This window comes from Podarcis raffonei, chromosome 6, assembly GCF_027172205.1.
Source record: "Podarcis raffonei isolate rPodRaf1 chromosome 6, rPodRaf1.pri, whole genome shotgun sequence".
Classification (NCBI taxonomy): Eukaryota; Metazoa; Chordata; class Lepidosauria; order Squamata; family Lacertidae; genus Podarcis; species Podarcis raffonei.
The window spans coordinates 9,140,725-9,149,461 of record NC_070607.1 but is presented as its reverse complement, the minus strand read 5'-3'; positions in this window follow the sequence as shown (position 1 = coordinate 9,149,461).

Here is an 8,737-nt window from a genome sequence, read left to right as displayed (position 1 = left end):
CTGGAACTGGCTGCCTCCATTTTTTCCAGAGCAGCACCTTTTATGTTCCTATTCTTTGACTTGTGCAGTTTCATCCGACTGAACCACTATCAATCTGCAGCACCAAAAGAACCAGCTAAATCCAAAGAAAGCTTTCATTTTGCTCTTGTGACCGTTTATTTTTTATTTCCACAAATCCTTGTATTTGTAGGCAATCTTTGAATTTATTTTTTTGCATGTAAACTTCGCTTTCACTTTTAAGGTATGCCACCCAGAGCCTTTCCCAAGTAGGCAGGATTCAACAGATAAAATAAGTGAATGGCTGTCGCTCACCAAGTTCACGGGTGTGTTGCGGCAGCTGCGGGAGACATGGTAGACCCAGAAAGGAAGTTGCTCCAGCTTTTCTTTACGAACTGTTAATAGAATCATTGTTTGCTCCTGACCCCGAGAGGCAGAGGAAAACAAATTGTCTGCAGACGCCACATCCTCACATCCTGCATTGTGTCCTTTGTATGTTGAACTTCATATACTGAGCATTCTTGCCTAAACTTTAAAAACTGAACATTTCTGCCAACAGACTTTGCTTGGCAGGAGTCAGGGGAACAGGAAAAGAGCACATCGGGACAACGATTCTTCAACATCCACTTCGTTGGACTGGTCATGTTGTGCGGATGCCTGATGATCGTGTTCCAAAGCAACTACTCTATTTCGAACTTAAAAATGGAAAGCGTAATGCTGGTGGTCAACAAAAGAGGTTTAAAGATGCTCTCAAGGCAAATCTAAAAAAAAATGCAGTATAAACACCGACAACGGGGAAACACTGGTCTGCAAGTGCTCCAGTTGGAGAACAGCCTTTACCAAAGGTGTCATGGGCTTTGAAGACGCTCAAACTCAGGACAAAAGGGAGAAACGTGCTAAGAGGAAGGCACACTTGGCAAACCATCACCGTGATCAACTCCCACCTGACAACTTATGTCCCCACTGTGGAAGGACACATGGATCCAGAATTGGCCTCCACAGTCACTTACAGACTCACTGTTAAGACCGTGTTCATGGAAACAATCTTACTTGGCTATGAGTGATCGTTAAAGAAGAAGAAGAAGAGGAAGATGACGAAGACGACAGCCCTAGGACCATATTCCGCAACAATAGCATTGGGAATGCACAAGAAAAAACAAAGTTTATGTCCATGAATATGGGGAGGGGGTAATCATTTTCAGCGAGGCATGCTCAATGGATTGTGCTCTTTTAAACACACTCCAATATTAAAACCGTACAACTGACATATAAACTTCATTGTACAGCTTCCAGAGAAGGTGGTTTAAAGTTATTTTAAATTGTTGTTAATGTTCCATTTTAGTTGTTGTAACCTGCCACGGGGCCTTGGGTTGAAAGGCAAGTAATAAATTGTCACCGTCCTCATCGTCCATTGTACAGTGATACCTCTGGTTACGCACGCTTCAGGTTACGAGCTCCGCTAACCTGGAAGTAATTGCTCTTGGTTGCAAACTTTGCCCCAGGATGTGAGTGGAAGTTGCGCACCAGAGGCGTGCGAGCAGTGGGAGGCGCCATTGGCAAAATCACACCGCAGGATAAGAACGGTTTGAGCTTAAGAATGGACCTCCAGAATGAATTAAGTTCGTAATCAGAGGTACCACTGTACAGTGGTACCTCAGGTTGCATACGCTTCAGGTTAGATACGCTTCAGGTTACATACGCTTCAGGTTACAGACTCTGCTAACCCAGAAATAATGCTTCAGGTTAAGAACTTTGCTTCAGGATAAGAACAGAAATCGTGCTCTGGCGGCATGGCGGCAGCAGGAGGCCCCATTAGCTAAAGTGGTGCTTCAGGTTAAGAACAGTTTCAGGTTAAGAACGGACCTCCGGAATGAATTAAGTACTTAACCCGAGGTACCACTGTATAAATATTTTTTTATTTTAAAAGAGGGGCACAAGAGTTGCCTGAGTGTCACAATCATGTCACACTTGTGTCACAATGAATGGTCCGAAACTTGCAGAATCATTCTTATTTGACTTTAACCTGAGGTACCACTGAACTGTGTTTACAGAAACTGCACCGTGTATAGGACCTGCTTCCTAAGGGAACTGCAAACCCAGGAATGCTTTGCTCTGTGTTAGCACAGCCTACGGGCTTGGCACCCTTTTGCTGCTTGCTCACAACATGTGAAAAGCTACCGGAAATCTGCCGCCGTCCTGTAAATCCAGCTACATGGGACACTTGTGGTACTCCGTGCTGAGGGGAAGGTATTCTGCAGTTGCTCAAGGCACTCTCCCTTCGTGTTTCAAGGCTGGGCCTTGATATTACAATTCATGCACATACATCCCTGGCTGTTATCACAAGTGATCTCTGCTTTATATTAAGCTTTGGAAATGGCTACTCTCCCGTAATGTGAATTTATTATTTCCATCTGGCAAATGGCATTTGATATGTGCAGGGTTTCTTTCTTTTGGTTCCTTGGGTTTTTCTCTCTAATTGCCTAACAGCTCAGCTCCTCGGAATAACTCGAAAGTGCTATTTTTTAAGCAAGAAGAGGGTCGTGGGATTGGTGGGACCTAGCCTTGGGTCGGTTCCGCTTCCCTCTCTGCTCCTGAGCCTCCTGCAGGAGGAAATCGGGATCCATCGCTTGCTGAAGGTTGCAGCCTTTCGAAGTGAGCCATTGCCTTGACCTTGTGGAAGGAGTGCTGGAGGCAGGTCCCGTCCCCCCCCCCCCCCGCTGGTGCCTCGTGCAACATGCTGTCACTCAGACAAGCAACATTCTTAATGGGTTTGTGGGAAAGGCCTGTCCAGCCTTTCCATCTGCTGGCTCTCCTCACAAAGCACCGGCTCAACAGACGACATTGCCTTGAATTATTTAGCTAGCTAAATCTTCCTGCATCTCACATCTTGGGTCCATCTGTTAGCTGGGACCTTGCCTTTCTGTAGGAACTGTCCTTTATGCATGCCGGCATCTGTCAGCAGTGCAGTTGCCTCTTTTATTCATGATCTTCTCTGGGAGATGGTACAAGCTGCAGAAATGCCGCGTTCCTGGTATGCATTTCATTTTAATGGAAGATTACATGACTGGGGCCCGCTTTATTACCTCTCGCCTGAACGTCCATCCATCACGGCCCCATTCGCTGAGCTTGCACTGGGATGTTGGCCCTCAGCAGCTACTGTCGAATCCTTTCCTGCAACCCTCCCCTCCCCCTGCGAGCCGGGAAGAAAATGCACTGCCTGTAAAAGGGAAGAAACGGAAAGGGAGAAAGGAGAAGGGAGTTGTGGGTTGGGGGAGAGAGAGAGAGAGAGAGAGAGAGAGAGAGAGAGAGAGAGAGAGATTGGATCAGACTACAGGCAAAGGAATATGTCTCCAACTCAGCCAAAACAGAACCAAGAGCAATTTGTCCTGGCTAGCTGGCATGTGGGAAAGTGCCCAGCGGCGAAGTCGTGGGCCAATCACAACGAGGAACAGCCGAATCTGACAATTTCTGTTTCTCATTCTCAAATCTTCAGTTTTCCACATTTCTGCATCTTGCTCTGCTATTTTTTATTTTTACAGTGGTACCTCGGGTTACATACCCTTCAGGTTACATACGCTTCAGGTTACGGACTCCACTAACCCAGAAATAGTGCTTCAGGTTAAGAACTTTGCTTCAGGGTGAGAACAGAAATCGTGCTCCGGCGGCGTGGCGGCAACAGGAGGCCCCATTAGCTAAAGTGGTGCTTCAGGTTAAGAAGAAGAAGAAGAAGAGTTTGGATTTGATATCCCGCTTTATCACTACCCGAAGGAGTCTCAAAGCGGCTAACGTTCTCCTTTCCCTTCCTCCCCCACAACAAACACCCTGTGAGGTGAGTGGGGCTGAGAGACTTCAAAGAAGTGTGACTGGCCCAAGGTCACCCAGCAGCTGCATGTGGAGGAGCGGGGAAGCGAACCCAGTTCACCAGATTACGAGTCCACCGCTCTTAACCACTACACCACACTGGCTCAGAACAGTTTCAGGTTAAGAACGGACCTCCGGAATGAATTAAGTACTTAACCCAAGGTACCACTGTATTTTAAAGTGGTCCTGAAAATTCTGTGGAGGCCCCTGGGCAGTTGAAATTTCGGGGGGGGGGGCAGGCCTCAAAATAATCTCCTAATATGCTTTCGTCATTTCCTTTCAAAGTCAAATTGACATTATTTTGATCCATTGTTGCGGGGCCGTTGCCTACCCGGCCCATTTGGTAATCCAGTATTACTCCCTGGGGAAGCCAGACTGGCTCGATCCTTGGTGCCACCCCTGCCCCCCACCATCAGGTGAAAACAGCCTTTGGGAACTAACTGCTTTTAATGAAAGGGCCATGCTGCCTTTGTTGTAATTATCTGCATGTTGTGCGTCCATGTGTGTTTATGTTTTAATTCTTTAATGTTTACTTGTTTCTTAATCATTTGTCCAACCCGCCCCCCATGTTTCTAGCTGTTTCTATTCTATCTGCAAGCCCTACCCAGCCCCACCTGCCCCTGCAGCTGCCCCACTGCCAAGTTCCCCTCCTAGCGATGCAGCCATGGGGAGTCCATGCATGGCTTCCCAGGTAGCCCTGGCGCAGCCATGTAGCCCAGAGAAGCTGGCAATGCATTCTTAACACATGTTTGAAAAGGTACCTTCAGGAGTAACTATTTGATCGCGGAAACAGGAGACTCCTCCTTCAGAACCTGCCCCGTCCCTATGGGAAGAGGACGACTCTAAATCCATTTGACCTCTGTCACAAAAATATCGTACAGGTACAATGTGCCCTTTGAAAGATGATCTGAACGATAACTGGCAACGTAGTTGAACCCAAGGGGAGCCGTGAGAGAAAAACCGAGCCGTGGTATATTCGCCTCCCATGGATCAAAGCATCGCCTATTTGCATGCAAACTTCAAAGCCTCGTTCTGTGCCCCCATCGTGTGGCTCTGTACAAGCAGCAGACTTCTTTTTGATCCAGTCTTCCTGTCAAACAGGGATACAAACCAATTGCTGGGGAATAAGGCAGCTTTGGTTAAAAAGCCATCTCCTTTTCTTGAAACTCACCTAAGTCCCAAACTGGATGTGTCCTCCCATTTCCCATGGTTCCTGCATATTCGCTATGATACCCTGTAGGGCAGGCTTGCCGCAAAGAGCTTAAGTCAAGTGTGCAGCAAAATTTTACCATCTGTAGTGCTCTTCTTTCATGTGACATCCAGCCACACCAGGATACAAAATTCCTCCCCCAATCTGCCCCACAGACACTCAGCACTGAGCACAGGTGCCTTCCTGTTTAGGAGGTTTACTCCTGCAAACTTTGGGGGCAGGTGTGGAGGACTCCCTGGTCCTGAATGGGGTAACTGTGCCCCTGAAGGACCAGGTGCGCAGCCTGGGAGTCATTTTGGACTCACAGCTGTCCATGGAGGAACAGGTCAAATCTGTGTCCAGGGCAGCTGTTTATCAGCTCCACCTGGTACGCAGGCTGAGACCCTACCTGCCCGCAGACTGTCTCGCCAGAGTGGTGCATGCTCTAGTTATCTCCCGCTTGGACTACTGCAATGCGCTCTACGTGGGGCTACCTTTGAAGGTGACCCGGAAACTACAACTAATCCAGAATGCAGCAGCTAGACTGGTGCCTGGGAGCGGCCACCGAGACAACATAACACCGGTCTTGAAAAATCTACATTGGCTCCCAGTATGTTTCCGAGCACAATTCAAAGTGTTGGTGCTGACCTTTAAAGCCCTAAACGGCCTCAGCCTAGTATACCTGAAGGAGCGTCTCCACCCCATTGTTCTGCCCAGACACTGAGGTCGAGCACCAAGGGCCTTCTGGCGGTTCCCTCACTGCGAGAAGCCAAGTTACAGAACCAACAAGAGGGCCGTCTTGGTAGTGGTGCCCGCCCTGTGGAACTCCCTCCCACCAGATGTCAAGGAAATAAACAACTATCTGACTCTTAGAAGACATCTGAAGGCAGCCCTGTTTAGGGAAGCTTTTAATGTTTAATAGACTATTGTATTTTAATATTTTGTTGGAAGCTGCCCAGAGTGGCTGGGGAAACCCAGCCAGATGGGCGGGGTATAAAGAATAAATTGTTGTTGTTGTTGATGATGATGTTGTTGTTGTTTTCTGGCATGCTTTTGGATGCCTTCCTTTTCTGCAGGGGTGCTGCTGTTTTGGCTACATAAGGATCACCACTGGGAGGACTGAGTTCAATATTCAGCGGCCAGGTTGCTCACCGGAGCAAGACGGTTTGAGCACATTACACCGATTCTGGTCTGACTGGACTGGCTACCAATTAGTTTCAGGGCCCAATTCAGAGTGCTGGTTTTGACCTATCAAGCCTTACATGGCTCAGGACCGCAACACCTCAAGGAAGGCTTCTTTCCATATGAGCCTACCCGGACCCTGAGATCATCTTCTGAGGCCCTCCTTTGTGTGCCCCTTCCTCAAGAAGTCCAGAGGGTGGCAACACGAGAACGGGGCCTTTTCTGCAGTGGCTCCCTGTCTGTGGAATGCTCTCCCCAGAGAAGTTCGCCTGGCGCCTTCATTAGACACCTTTAGGCGCCAGACAAAAAATGTTCCTTTTTAACCAAGCCTTTCGTCGATCTGATTTACACCCTATGTCCTTTTAAAATGTTTTTCTTTTATGGGAGGGGGGGAGCTATTGGGTTTTTGTTTTTGTTTTTATTCTGTATTTTGTATTTTGTTTTATATCTTGATTTTATTCTGTGAACCGCCCTGAGGAGCACCACCCCCGGGTATAGGGCGGTATATAAATTCATTAAAATAATAAAATAAAAATATTAGCTCATGGGATTTTGGGTAGAAGCACCTGGACTTCAGTCTGGAATACAGAACTCAGGGAACTCTCTCAGGTACTGAAACAGCCAATTTCCTGAGGTCAGAGTAGCTCCCAGTTGGATCCATGGTTTGTACCCCATGAACACAAACGTGAGCAAGTAAAGTAAATTTAAAGCTAAAGAGTAGCAGGAGTTTAAAATTCACTTTTACCTTTTATTTCTTAATGTCTGGTCTGTTTGCTTTCCTCTCCGTGTTCCTGTTCCACTTGGGGATTCATTTAATATTGTCTGCCACCTCATGAGGTTTCTTGGTGGTGCGGTGAGCTAAGCTGTTAAAAGAGAAATTAAAATGATAGAATTTCAGAGTTGAATTAATATGGGGAAATGCTGGGCACAGAATTTTTGACAGAATCCCAGGCACTCCTGTTTGGCATCTTTCAAAGCAGTGGTGGTTGGTCTGGAATGGTAGTGGATCATTGCTGGCACTGAGTTTGGTTTTCGCTAATGAGGTATCTCATATCATTAACTGCAAGGTATCTCACATCACTGCCACCTTTTTAAGCAGCTGGGGATTGAAGAATCTCATTTTCAGTTGTACCACATGGAGCAATGCTAATAATAATAATAATAATAATAATAATAATAATAATAATAATATAATAATAATAATACCTCACCCATCTGGCTGGATTTTCCCAGCCACTCTGGGCGACTCCCAACAGAATATTAAAAACACAATAAAACATCAAACATTAAAAACTTCCCTAAACAGGGCTTCCTTCAGATGTCTTCTAAAAGTCAGATCTTTATTTCCTTGACATCCGATGAGAGGGCGTTCCACAGGGCGGGTGCCACTACCGAGAAGGCCCTCTGCCTGGTTCCCTGTAGCTTCACTTCTCGCAGGGAGGGAACCGCCAGAAGGCCCTCGGAGCTGGACCTCAGTGTCCGGGCAGAACGATGGGGGTGGAGATGCTCCTTCAGGTATACTGGACCGAGACCGTTTAGGCCCTTCGTCATAGCTCTGATTTGGGGGGGGGGTGATTTGCTATCCTATATTTCTGGTTTTCTGTAGAGAGATTTCACCATTTCCCAGTGGGATACGAAGTTAGGCAATTGGGGGGCTATAAAGGAACTGATCCCCCAAATGATGGGTCAAAGTTAATTAAATGAAGATTGGGAAAGATTGTGGAAAACCAATTTAAAATTTACAGATTGCTCTTTACTGAAAGAAAATTACATGAAAATGATGTATAGATGGTGTATAACACCAGTGCAGATAGCAAGAATGTACAAAACTGGTTCAAATATATGTTGGAAATGTAAGGAAAAAGAAGGGACTTTTTATCACATGTGGTGGGATTGTAATGAAATTAAAACATTGATATACAATGTTTTAATATACAATGATATACAATGAATTGAAGAAAATGTTCCAACTAACATTTGTAAAAAAGCCTGAAGCATTTTTGTTAGGGATTGTAGGAAAAGACCTGCCAAGGAAATTGAAGAACATATTCATGTATGTGACAGCGGCGGTAAGAGTCTTAATAGCACAAGGATGGAAGAATGAGGAAATCCCGACAAAAGAACTGTGGCAAGAGAAACTGATGGACTATGCGGAATTGGCGAAATTGACGCACAAACTGCACGATAAGGACAACTGTGACTTTAAAGAAGAATGGGAACCTTTTACAAAGTATTTAAAGAAACAACAGAATGAACTGGACTCCTTGGCAGGTTTTGAATAAACATGAACAAATTAATTATTGGTAACATACAGACAGATAACTTAAGGATCTTTTACAATTTTATAATATGCAGAGAATAACATGTGCTGAAAAATCAGAGAGAGATGCTGAGGAAAGACCGGGGGTGGGAGGGAAAAACGGGGGGGGGGGATGAGGATGATATGTTTTTGATAAATTGTTATGTTGAAATTCCGAATAAAAACTATTTAAAAAAACAAAAAACAAA